The sequence below is a fragment of the Schistocerca gregaria genome, chromosome 6 (assembly GCF_023897955.1).
Source record: "Schistocerca gregaria isolate iqSchGreg1 chromosome 6, iqSchGreg1.2, whole genome shotgun sequence".
Taxonomy (NCBI): Eukaryota; Metazoa; Arthropoda; class Insecta; order Orthoptera; family Acrididae; genus Schistocerca; species Schistocerca gregaria.
This window is the reverse complement of record NC_064925.1, coordinates 6,576,073-6,589,265: the sequence shown is the minus strand read 5'-3', so window position 1 is coordinate 6,589,265 and position 13,193 is coordinate 6,576,073. Positions and strand designations below refer to the sequence as shown.

The window sequence follows — 13,193 nt, the reverse complement described above, 5'->3', positions numbered from 1 at the left end:
GTTTTGGGCATTTTCAGGAGCGTGTTCTGGCGTTAGGAAATTGCTTATTAGTAATAGTGATGCTGTAACTGTTGGTTGGTAATATTTACTGACAAAGTGAAACCTAACGCTGGATTGCGTACTTATGGCTATCCTGTGTGGCCTTTTTTTTTTTTTTGTACGACTTGAAAAGAGAGAGAGATTATTAACTGATCACCGATGCGCCGGTGTGTTCAGGAGACGTACGGATTGATTACGCGAATAATTGACTTTTTGACACCGATTACAATCACGCAATCAGAATCTTCGATGAAAATACCTAAGGGACCTATTTGAATATAAAAATCCAAATGAAAGCATCTTAGTGGAATTTCGTAAAATAAAGATTGACAGATCGGAAGTTGAACACATTAGTGGTCTCCCAAATACAATCGAGACACCGCGATAAAGAGCGAACCTGTAACAAAGGTCATATACAATTTGAACATTTTTGGTTAGTGAAAGAAAAAAATAAGAAGAAAATTACTACGTCGTAAAATATTAATATATTTTGAACAAATTGGCTTTAAACTTCCACACATTGACAAATTCACAATAAATGCATGACTTACATCTGATATTTCTTTTGTAAGTGGCGCAGTCCAATAATCCCTGATTTGTCAGTCCGTTCCTCCTTAAAATTAAATGTGCGTGTGCGTAAGTACATTGTATCCACAACCGAATTACCGAAATGTTTGTTCGCCGATTCACATAGTTTTTACACAAAATATAAATACAACTCGTAGCAATGCTATGTAGTACGTCTTAACATGTCGGCGACCAAAAGTACAAGGGATAATGAAGTCTCTAGAGTATTTCTTAACAAAAGATAGATTGTTGTTTCTTCTGTTTCGCAGCTTCTTGCTATCAAGCGCTCCGGCAGTGATTTTAAATATCTGCCCCCAGCGGGTCATAGAGTTTATTTGGAGAATTTAAACGCTGGACGCGCGTTTTGGTATAGGCGCACATTGAAAAAATATTTCATCTCTTTACTCTCTCGCTGTGATGCTTAGCATCTTTACGAACTACAGGTCGCTGGCTGTCCTTTTCTTTAATGACAAATATCTCACCTGCAAAGTAGCTCAAATCCAATAATATTACAGTGTCCCATTAAGAAGTAGTGGCTCCGGTCATGAAAACTCACACCGGCCGAGAAAGCTGTGTGTGACCACATGCTCCTCCATATCCGCATCCAGTGACGCCTATATTCTGAGGATGACACGCCGGTCGGTCAGTACCGTTAGGGTCTTTCGATGCCTCTTCAGGCGGTGTTTAGTTTAGTTTACTAGTTAACCGATATGACAGACAATGGGCTTACGAAAGAAATCTTCAGTATTAAGTTCACTGCAGCAGTTCGTGGTCGTCATCAAGTGTTGTCGTGGACATAATCTTAAGCTGATTGCTCCACTAACCATGCATTAGCAAGAAACACATTTTCATCAAACTGTTTTTTATTTATCGTTTGTCGCTTTGACGGCGACAGGGCGTATTCTTGTTGACCGCTAAAGTTTCTACCATACTGATCTGAAATTCTATTTTACCGCACGAATTTGCTGTCTCGGGAAGAAGTTCATCTCTATTTCCATCTCAAGGAGATGTGCCTTGTTCATAACGGTCTGCGCCTCCCCGATCGTTATCCTCCCAATACCTGACGCAAATTGCTGGAAGTTTTTCAAAAACTCCGCGGCGGCAGAGACTGACTCGCGCAGAGACTGCCACGCGCCTTTTTAGCACGCACTGCACGCTTGGAAGCAGATAGCAGATCGGTGTGAGAAGAAAATATTGGCTGACGGCGTGTCGTTTTTAATACCGTTGGACGTTTAGCCTTATCTGGCTGACCCCCACATCACTATTTCCGGCGCGGCCCCAGACTGCACTATGGCCAGCTCTCACAGCAGCATTTGCAGCCGCGTTTTGTAAGTTGCTTTCTCAGGTCCGCTCTCCACCTTTGACAGACACAGATGCAAACAGGCAATGCGCAGCCTACAACTAACCGAGTCAGCATTGCCCCACCGCGTTTAATTAACACACATCACCAAGTCTTGATTTTCGTTCCCTCTTGAAAGTATAATATGAGTAGAAGAAACAGGTAAATACACCTCCGAATACGTTAGGTGATTTCCTTTGCTCCACCACAAATTACCTTGCTCGTGAGCGGAGGGAAGTTGTGAGGAACTGCGTTTCTGTTGCTATATAATTATACACTACTGGCCACCACGCAGACGACATGCTACGGACGCGAAATTTAACCGACAGGAAGAAAATGCTGTGATATGCAAATGATTAGCTTTTCAGAGCATTCACATAAGGTTGGCGCTGGTGGCAACACCTATAACGTGCTGACATGAGGAAAGTTTCCAACCGATTTCTCATACATAAACAGCAGTTGACCGGCGTTGCCAGGTGAAACGTTTGTTGTGATGCCTCGTGTAAGGAGGGGAAATGCGTACCATCACGTTTCCTACTTTGATAAAGGTCGGAATGTAGCCTACCGCGACATTACTGCTCGCGGTGGTCGATATTCAATGACTGTTAGCAGAATATGGAATCGGTGGGTTTGGAAGGATAATGCGGAAGTCCGTGCTGGATCCCAACGGCTTCGTATCACTAGCAGTCGAGATGACAGGCATCTTATCCGCATGGCTGTAACGGATCGTGCAGCCACGTCTGGATCCCAGAGTCAACATACGGAGACGTTTGCAAGACAACAACCATCTGCACGAACAGTTCGACGACTTTTGCAGCAGCATGGACTTGACGCTGCATCACAGACACGAGCGCCTGCGATAGTGTACTCAACGACGAACCTGGGTGCACGAATGACATAACGTAATTTTTTCGGATGAGCCCAGGTTCTGTTTACAGCATCATGAAGGTCGCATCTGTGTTTTGCGTCATCGCTGTGAACGCACGTTGGAAGCGTGTATTCGTCTTCACCATACTGGCGTATCACCCGGCGTGATGGTATGAGGTGGCATTGGTTACACGCCTCGGACAGCTGTTGTTCGTATTGACGGCATTTTGAACAGTGGACATTACATTTCAGATGTGTTACGACCCGTGGCTCTACACTTCATTCTATCCCTGCGAAACCCAACATTTCAGCAGGATAATGCATGACCGCATGTTGCAGGTCCTGTACGGGCCTTTCTGGATACAGAATATGTTCGACTGCTGCCCTGGCCAGCACATTATCCAGATCTCTCACCATTTGAAAATGTCTGGTCAATTGTGGTCGAGCAACTGACTCGTCACAATACGCCAGTCACTACTCTTGATGACTTGTGGTATCGTGTTGAAGATGCATGGGCAGCTGTACCTTTAAACGCCATCCAAGCTCTGTTTCACTCAATGCCCAGGCGTATCAAGACGTTATTACTGCCAGAGGTGGTTTTTCTGGGTACTGACTTCTGATGATCTATGCACCCAAATTGTGTGGAAATGTAATCACATGTCATTCTAGTATAATATATTTGTCCAATGAATACCCGTTTATCATCTGCGTTTCTTCTTCGTGTAGCAATTTTAATGGCCAATAGTGTATGTTAAATTTTAAAAACTGGAAATCAAACAAAGTGAAACAAAAATATAACTAAAATAAGGAATCACTAGAATCTTGTAAGAGAAGCACTTATGAATGCTCCGTAGAGTGGTTTGTGGAAAGTGAGTCTGGAAGTAACAAAACTGTATGAGGTTATACTGACGTTTAACGCAGAAAATGGGTCTTACACATAATATTTCTGTTTGTGATTTGTTTTCTGTTTGGCCTTGCTGTAAGCAAAACATGACGCATTTGCCTCAGTCACATCAGCAGATATACTGACAGAAGTGCAGACTCTCAAGGTGAAACCCCACACCCACTTTTTTTATGACACCCCAGGGGCCGTTAAAATATGCGAACACCAAAAACCACGTTACCATGCGTAATAGTGTGCAGGAAAACCACTGGCATTCTAAACAGTTCCTAGTCATCTCGGAATGCATAAATGTAAGTCCTGTAAAGTTTGAAAGGGGATCATACCATTATTTCGGCAAATTAGTGGGAAGTTCAGGTAACAGTGACGGAGGGGAATAGCGATTACGCACCCTCCTGTCCAAAGCAGACCACAAAGACTCGATATTACTTAGATCTGGTATCCAGAGGAGATGCGAACGGTTATCCCAGTGCTCTCAAAACCAGTCCTGGATGATACGAAGTGTGTGAACAGGGGTCCTGCTGTGTTGGTACACAGCATCACAACTGGGGAACACACATTGTACCATGGGATGGATCTCGTCAGCCAAGCTGGCCACATAATCCTTGACAGTAGCGCCACATTGCAGAGTAATCACGGGGCCCATGGAAGGGTGCCCAAGTCATCACCGAGAAACCGCAGAGTTTCACTCTTGGGACGTAAACTCTGCTACGAGTTTTAAACAGAGCGCAGCAAGACTCATCAGGGCGAATGGCTTTCTTCCAATACTCGATGGTCGACATTTTATGGCTTCGGCACCATGATTTCCTGTTTACGGGTATTTGAATCGCTGATGAGTCATTTTGGATTACAGCTCTCCCTGCAGTTATGGAGCACCTATTGTGTTGGTTTAGTTCAAATGGTTCAGATGGCTCTGAGCACTATGGGACTTAACGTCTCAGGTCAACAGTCCCCTAGAACTTAGAACTACTTAAACCTAACTAACCTAAGGACATCACACACATCCATGCCCGAGGAAGGATTCGAACCTGCAACCGTAGCGGTCGCGCGGTTCCAGACTGTATCGTCTAGAACCGCTCGGCCACTCCGGCCGGCGTTGGTTTAGTGCTGACAGGTTTGGCGAGTGCGACATTCAGTTCTGCAGTGTCTTTTGCGGCTGTCGTCCTCCTATTTTTCGTCCCCATACTTTCCAATGATCGCCTGTCAAGGTCAGTCAACAGACACTTTCGTCTGCGCTGTGACTAAGCGGATGATGTCTTCCCGCTCTCCGTGGATGCGGTGTAAATCTTCGGTAAGGTGTCTCTTGAAACATCAAACACTTCAGCTATCTTGCTTCGGAAGCACCCCACTATACGAGCACCAACAATTTGCCCACCTTCGAATTCACTTAGTTCCAAAATAATGGACTCACAACTTAACACAGAAATGTGTTCTTGCTGCGAACACGACTCAGCCAGGGAAAAAGCACCACAAGCGCGAAATGCGAGCTGGTGTCAGTACCAAAGAGACTCCGCAGTTGCGCGAGTTCCACCAGCGCCACGGGCGGTATTGAGTATGAAGATATCGACCTGGCCCCAGCCAGTTGCCGGCCGAGTACAATCCGGCAATGACCGGACGACTACGGACAGAAGCCTTCTCGGTAGACAGAAGAGCAGCTCTCGCCATGGTTATAGATCGTCGTCAAGGACTCACTTGGACGCCGAACGTCGTATAGTGAACTCTTAGAAGTGAACAGACAGTTGTTGTGATTGCATTTGCTACGTACTGTGAAGTTTTCTACGACTATTTCCACTTAGCCATTGAGAGCCTTTTTTGTGTTACATTAATGCAGTGTTGCATGCTTTGAAACGTCCCCTTAGAAAAATTAATGAATTACTGTGCTGATAAGCCTCTTACATTATTTGATCTTCAAACAGCTGAGCAGAACTTAACGTACTCAGACATTTCTCTCTTTACTTATTCTGATCAACACCAAACTGACACACAATATTTTTAGCGCAACACAATCTGACTTTCAATAATCTCTACAAAAGAATGGCCCTGACTAACAATAACCTATATCTTTCATGAATCACTTACCTTACAAAAATCTTCGTTGCTCGAACTACTGCAATACAGCGAGCACCAATACTGCCAGCTAAATAAAGGGTTCTCACTACTGAAGGCACTAACTACTCATAGGTATAGTTAGCAAATGAAAGATTTTGATACAGAACAAACAATGTATTTACCTTAATAGTGTTTTATATATATATATATATATATATATATATATATATCAGTTCATGACATCCAGTCTTACAAATTTACTGTCTCTGATGGACAAACGTCCAGATCATCCGCTCTCAAAATTCCGCCATCTCTCTCCCCACATCCACCACTGCTGGCGGCTCATCTCCAACTGCGCAACGCTACGCGCTTTTAACAGCCAACTGCCCAACACTACAATAGCGAATATTACAACAATGCCAACCAGCCACAGACTGCACACAGCACAGACAGTGGTTTTATACAGAGCGCTACATGGCGTTACCAATATAAAAACTTAAACAGCCTACTTACAGCTTTATTCATCAAGCTACAAATTTAAGTAAATCTTTTTCACTCTTTTGCGTGACTCTCTTACTAATTTTTTGGGGTGTTGTAGAAACTTCGTTCTCCTATCCTGTTACCTGACCCTCGGGCCCTTGCTGTGTAATAGTAGTAGGGAGAAATCGTCTTAGCGGTGTACTCCATCAGAAGTCATTTCACAAACTCACAAACTTAGCCTGCACTAACAACAATGGCAACTCCGCCTCCACAGCAGTAGTGACGAGGTGTTGAGTAAACTGGTGATGAGGCTTTGCCACAGTTCTGACCACGTATGATGTTAGTAACGAACTGAGGACATTGCAGAGGTGCAGTCTGTGGTCAAATATAAAAGTGGAAACCTGCAGGCTTGGGTAGCTTGTGCAGCACTTACAAGGTCTGTTCGGAAAATAAGGACTGCTGGCTCGCAATATGCAGACCACAGTGAAAATCCGACGAAGCCTTGGATGTGTTGGGCAGCATCGCCAGTGTGTCCGTCGATCGCGTCACGTCGCTCTTTTCGGTATTGTGCGCACAATGAGCATGGAAAGATGCCTAGAACTGCAGTGTCTCCGCCAAGTGCGGGTGGCCGCCGCTAGCCTTCGCCAGATTTCATGCAGCCCGCACAGCGTATCTGCCAGGCATTTCCTTATTCGTGGCTCCCTCTGATTTTCATCTCTGCTCACGTTACGAAGACAACATTTTGGCACTGACAAAAAGCTGCAGCTCTGCGTAGAGAAGTGGCAGAAATCACAGCCGGTTGCCTTCTATGGCAAAGTTATTGGAAAGTTGATGAGATGCTGCGACAAATGTCTCAGCTGGAGCGTTGGCTATGTACAGAAATATCTGGAAGGTGTAGCTAACCATTGCAAATAAAACACTGTGGTTTGCATTGCGAGGGCAATCGGACCATACTTTCCGCGTACCCTTCGTATGTTGAAGAATGCATTTCACACAATGTCTTCATACTTTAGTCCAATGCTTGTCAATGAACCGAAAGCTTGTAACGCGCCTACTGGCGGTACCCAAGATCGAACTTACAACTACAATGGATTGTACTGCACTAGTGTCGCTATGCCGTTAATGTATGGCTTCCTGCCGCGCAAAATACTTGGGCGAACCAATCGACCACTACAGCTTTAATTAGGTACAATTTTTACATTTATCAGTCGATGCTATGACTGCTGATCGCTGTCTGATTTTAGAAGATTCCAGTCGTAGTGGAGCGCCTGATGACTGCTCGAAGTCTATCTCGTACCGGATTCGCACTCTCAAGGAACAATTTGAAGACAGATCACCCTCAGTATAATTTACTACCTCAACCACTGACTATGCAGCCGGCTCGAATATCGGATAATGAAAGACAGCACCCTTACTTTACACAACGTCGAGATCCAACAATGACAGGATTACACTACGAATAGACACATCCAAACATTCTAACTACAATGATCACCAATATCAAGCAGTAATTACGAGAAGGGCCAATTTAGATAACAACTCTCGTTAACTAAGCTACTGGTCGAATCCAAGCATCAAATCTCTTAAGTACAGTACCTGTTTATTTTATGTGCAATTGTTCTCTCATACAACGAAATTCTCACAACGCAGTACATTATCTCTGGAAAAGACTCGTAACTTTTTAATTACTTACAAAATTCCTATTCCATATACCGTCGTGTTATGACCAGTTTTTGTTAAGACGCTTCCGCTAATATCGATAAGAATTGAAATAGTTTATGCTACCAATAAATCTCGTTCCACTTAGCCCAGCGTTGCTATGTAAATAATACGACGTCACTTACTTCACAGATTTACTAATCTTTGTCCTTCGTGTAAGCGTTGACCTTTCCGTAATAAATTACGACAACTTCAATTCTACTTGATATACTTAGACACTCTTTCCATCAATGAAATCGTTTTACCTTTTTAGAATATCTACCCTCTGTACGTTTATCGTGGCTCCATTCAATAAATGAACTTTTGATTAGGCCAATTTACAAATACCAGCGTATACTTCTGTCCTGCAACACGGTATTAAGATCCCTGGAATTCACCCTTTGCTTTTCTCGTAAAATGTGTAGGCACACACCAGATACTAATAAAATACACGTAATGCTTATGTTAACCCAAGGAAACTAGAATTTATTTTCTCTAGGTATTGCAATACAATTTCATTCACGTAAGTGAGCGAGAGCCATCAAAGACTACACTCCACAACACGGAAATTCAGTAATAAAAGAATTAAACAAAACCCTAAATGCCGCCGCTACTTTAAATCTAACCTTAATTGACAATTTAAAACAATTCTGAATCTCTTCAGGCGTTGACAATACGTGACACACTAAGTTCCCTACTTGAATTCGGCCACTCTTCACTTCGCTAATCAAGTTTTTGTTTAGCTGCGTGCTGCTTGTAAAATGGTTCCTTTATTTTCTCGTCGCTTATCCACTCAACTACTGGTGCACTCTATCACAATATAGTGAAACAGTTCGTATTTATTCGAGCCAAATCTCGGTCAGCTGTAAGATAGTAGTATTTAAACAAGAACTACGAACATGTGTCCGAAGCTTTCCCTTCTCGACACCCACCCACCCACCCACCCACCCACCCACACACACACACACACACACACACACACACACACACACACACACACACACACACACACCAACCACTACCAAACAACTTCAACAAAACGGCTAATAACCCAATTACCTCCGGGCGAGGCGCGACGACTAATCTTACAACATGGACAGGTTATGGATTCCACCGATTCCCAAAAACTCTCGGCACCTACAAATTTACTTCTGTCTCTAACCAGGCTCACGCTAGATCAACCACAGCAAACTTTACGACGGGAACTTTCCACAAGACGACAATCAATTGATAGGTCGTGCACCTAAATTCGCAAAAACCGGTGTTTCACCAGCGACTATTCAGAAAATCCCACAGAATCTCTGTACATTCCGTTGCCCAGCTTTGGGACGAAACAACAGTCACAGCCACGTATATGATCAGGGGCATAAATAGCCACGCTGCCTCTGCGAAGTGTACCCAAATTAAAGTACTGGTACTACCAGTCAAAACTCCTTTCCCTCTCCCAAGCCTTAACCGCCAGCTGCGGTGCCTCCATACAGCACGCAGTGGGTCGCTCTACTACCGGACCTAGACGCACACCGATATATCCACTTAGTCGGTGAGAGGCCTACATGGGAACTAACTAACTCTTTATTTCACACCATAGGAACCAGTTAAAACGAACCAACACGTAGCGCCACGCCAAATTTTGTCAATTAATTAATTATTCGTTGCTGCTGTCGGTTCTCTACAACAGCGGCCGGCTACTGCGCGTCGCTCAGGCAGCGTCTCTGGACACAGCGAAGGCGAATTATTCCATCGCTGAAGTCGTGCGCGCTGTCCACCTGTTTCATCTACAACTTATTCTCTTTCCTTAATACATCGTACACGTATATTTACAGTAACCACCAGATGTTATCATTAAGTTGACGTGTAGGATGCTGAGCACTAGAAAGGGCACAACACAGAACCACACAAGCTTCGGTGTGCGCATTCTTGAACTTTGAAAGGCGGGCCTTGCCTTTTTTCAGTTTTAGAAGACCGGCGTTTTTTCATAGTGATGTCTGTGAAAAAAAAAAAATGGTTCAAATGGCTCTGAGCACTATGGGACTTAACATCTGAGGTCATCAGTCGCCTAGAACTTAGACCTACTTAAACCTAAGTAACCTAAGGACATCAGACACATCCATGCCCGAGGCTGGATTCGAACCTGCGACCGTAGCGGTCGTGCGGTTCCAGACTGAAGCGCCTAGAATCGCTCGGCCACACTGGCCGGTTGTGATGTCTATATTTTCTGTTTTTAGTTTTTCGTTGGTTTACTTTAGTGGTGTTTGTTTTTTCTTCAAAAGTAAACATCGGTTGACAGTTTCGTTGACATCAGAAAATACTGTTTTTCTATACATGAATTGTTTTGATAAACTGTTTTTGTTGCAGAAGTGGGGAAACCAGATTCTGGTAGTCCATTTGGGTGCCATGTTCCTATATAGTACTCCGAATAACTGTACAGGGTACTAGTACTTCGATATCGTCGGCCGAACACCGATATGGATGTCGTTTTACGCGCCAGCCGGGGCGGTAATTCATTCGGCCGCGCGTTTGTTTGCCGTTCGGTGGGTCCGAACAGTTGGGTCCAATCCGCGAGGCGAGCGCTTCTAAAGCGTGTGCAGCGTATGCTAGGCTGCGCGCCGCGCCATGGCCGATATCGGTCCCGCGGCGATTGTCGGGCGACACAAAAGCTCCGCATTGTCTCTGCCTCTGTGCGCGTCTCAGTCAGCGCAGCCGCACGCCTCACCCCACCCCACCCTACAGTATCCCCCGCCCTTCCACCGAACCGAATCGGCGACCACGGATCGCCACGCTCCATTTCCGAACCGCAGATGGAACTGGGCTGCTCTGTTGGCAGTTTACACCGCTCAGACTGAACACTAATGACAGCCCTCCTGCTTCCACGAAGCCGACAAAGCTACTACTTTTCTTGCTTACTTTCACCTGAAGGTGACATCACGTGATACGAAGTTCAATCTCCGTTATATTTCCTTCAGAGACAATTACAACCATTTTAGTCAAAATTGGCCGGCCGATGTGGCCGAATAGTTATAGGCGCGTCAGTCTGTAACGGCACGGCCGCTACGGTCGCAGGTTCGAATCCTGCCTCGGGCATGGATGTGTTTGATGTCCTTAGGTTAGTTAGGTTTAAGTAGTTCTAAGTTCCAGGCGACTGATGATCTCAGAAGTTAAGTCGCATAGTGCTCAGAGCCGTTTGAACCTTTTTTTCACAGACATCAGTTCTAGGGGACTCCTCAGAGCCATTTGAACCATTTCAGTCAAAATTCCCCGACTATAGAAAGAGTCACGGAATACCGACAAAATATAAAAATATATAAACAAAAAGTAGACATTTCGAGTAATACATGCAGACAAGTCTTTCAATAAACTTTTTTCGAAACAAGGCTTCCTACGCTAGTAGATCAAAAGTATCCGGTCACTTGTAGGTAATGTGCAACTGACCACCACATGCCACGAGAGGCAGATCCGCCAGTTTAAATGGAAGCGGCGAGTACCGTGTTGTCATTTGTGAAGCCCCAACAGCAGAATCAGTAGGTGAGGAGAGGACTACACATAGGGTGTCACTTGGTTAACAAATCCATCGGGCAACGGCCTTGCCGCAGTGGTAACACCGGTTCCCGTCAGATCACCGAAGTTAAGCGCTGTCGGGTTGGGTTAGCACTTGGATGGGTGACCATCCGATCTGCCGAGCGCTGTTGGAAAGTGGGGTGCACTCAGCCCTTGGGAGGCAAACTGAGGGCTGCTAGATTGAGATGTAGCGGTCGGGAGAGCGGTGTGTTGACCGCATGCCTCTCCGTATCTGCACCCAGTTACGCCAGTGGGCTCACAAGGGGAGTGCCAGGGTTGGGAAATGAAGTTCCGAGTGGGACGGCGCGTGTTCGCAACACTGCCCCCTAGCGTTACAGTGCTCCAGCCATACGGCCAGATGGCCAGCCATTCAAAAGAAAAACGCTCCGAAACTTTCAGTCCTATAGTTTATAATACCCATGCGTCCGCTCACTGAACCGAATGGTGCGGTGGCCGATACAATACCGGTAACAATTTGTATTTTCAAAGTGTGTATTTGCTTTTCCTTATTGATAAAAAAATACAATGATGTTCTAATTGAAAACTTTTGTTCTTTCAACAATTTCCAAATTATTTCCTTTAAATATTCGTATTGTATACTGACAATATTTCATTTCTATCATGTATATTATACGTAACATCTGTCCAACAGGAGGGTACGGCTTCTATCCGACTAGTTCAGGTACACGATCGACTTCAGTGCCATGAGACCGTTATGAACGATGATGATGATCATGATTAGTGTTTGAGGGCGCACAACAACGAGGTTATCAGCACCCGACTATAAACGAGGGACCCCACAAAGGAGCGTTTGACAAACTTGGGGAGCGAACGGATAGCCGCGCATCCGCGCTCCCTGCACTACAAACAGGGAAGAAGAGCCTAGCAGTTGCTTTTGCGGGCTTGGAACTAGTACACGCGTGTGAAAGTTTTTCCTGTTAGTAACGTTTTGTGGTTACAATGCTTCGAAGTGAACACATCGCTAGTTGGAGGGACTTGTACAAGATATTACCGAAAGATTCTCTAGACAGCGAGAAATCGAAGTTGCTGATTGAAGATGCAGTTACCCATTTCAATGCACTGCGAGTTGAAAACGATTTACTAGCGTCAGAAGGTTCGCCGTCAATTCCACACGAAGCTATGCTGATGACACAGAAGTTGTACAACACTGTGACAGATTTCGTGAGTGAAAACACTACCGCGCTTGATGAAGAGTTACTTAACGAGAATGAAGGTGGTGAAGATGTAGAATTCGAAGGGGTTACAATAGTGAGTTCTTCGGACGACTATGAACTCCCAGGGAAAAAATCCAAACAACCTACGTATATTCCGCTAGAATACAAAATACAATGCGTCAACATTGCGAAAGCACATCCTCGGTGGAGTCTGCAGGCGCTGAAAAGAGAAGGATGTCATCGTTCAGTGAGCGGTTCAGTGAGCGGATGGATGTGTATTATATACTGTAGGACTGAAAGTTTCGGAGCGTTTTTCTCTTGAATGGCTGGCCATATGGCCGTATGGCTGGGGTACTGTAACACTAGAAGGTAGTGTTGCGAACTAGCCCCGTCCCACTACGAACTTCATTTCCCAACCCTGTCACTCCCCTTGTGAGGTACCGTTTGGCCCTCATGGCCTGTTCGGGAGGAGTTCAGCAAATCCATCACTGACATTTGATACCTTCTGAAAGTGTTCGACTGA

At 44.9% G+C, this 13,193-nt stretch overlaps 1 protein-coding gene and 1 pseudogene across 2 annotated transcripts in view; both read left to right on the top strand.

Moving 5' to 3' along the window:
- LOC126278187 (protein croquemort-like) overlaps positions 1-13,193 on the top strand; it is a 717,452-nt gene that overhangs the window by 168,243 nt on the left and 536,016 nt on the right. The gene's annotated exons all lie outside the window — the stretch shown is intronic.
- LOC126279200 (5S ribosomal RNA) lies at positions 11,512-11,629 on the top strand (annotated as a pseudogene).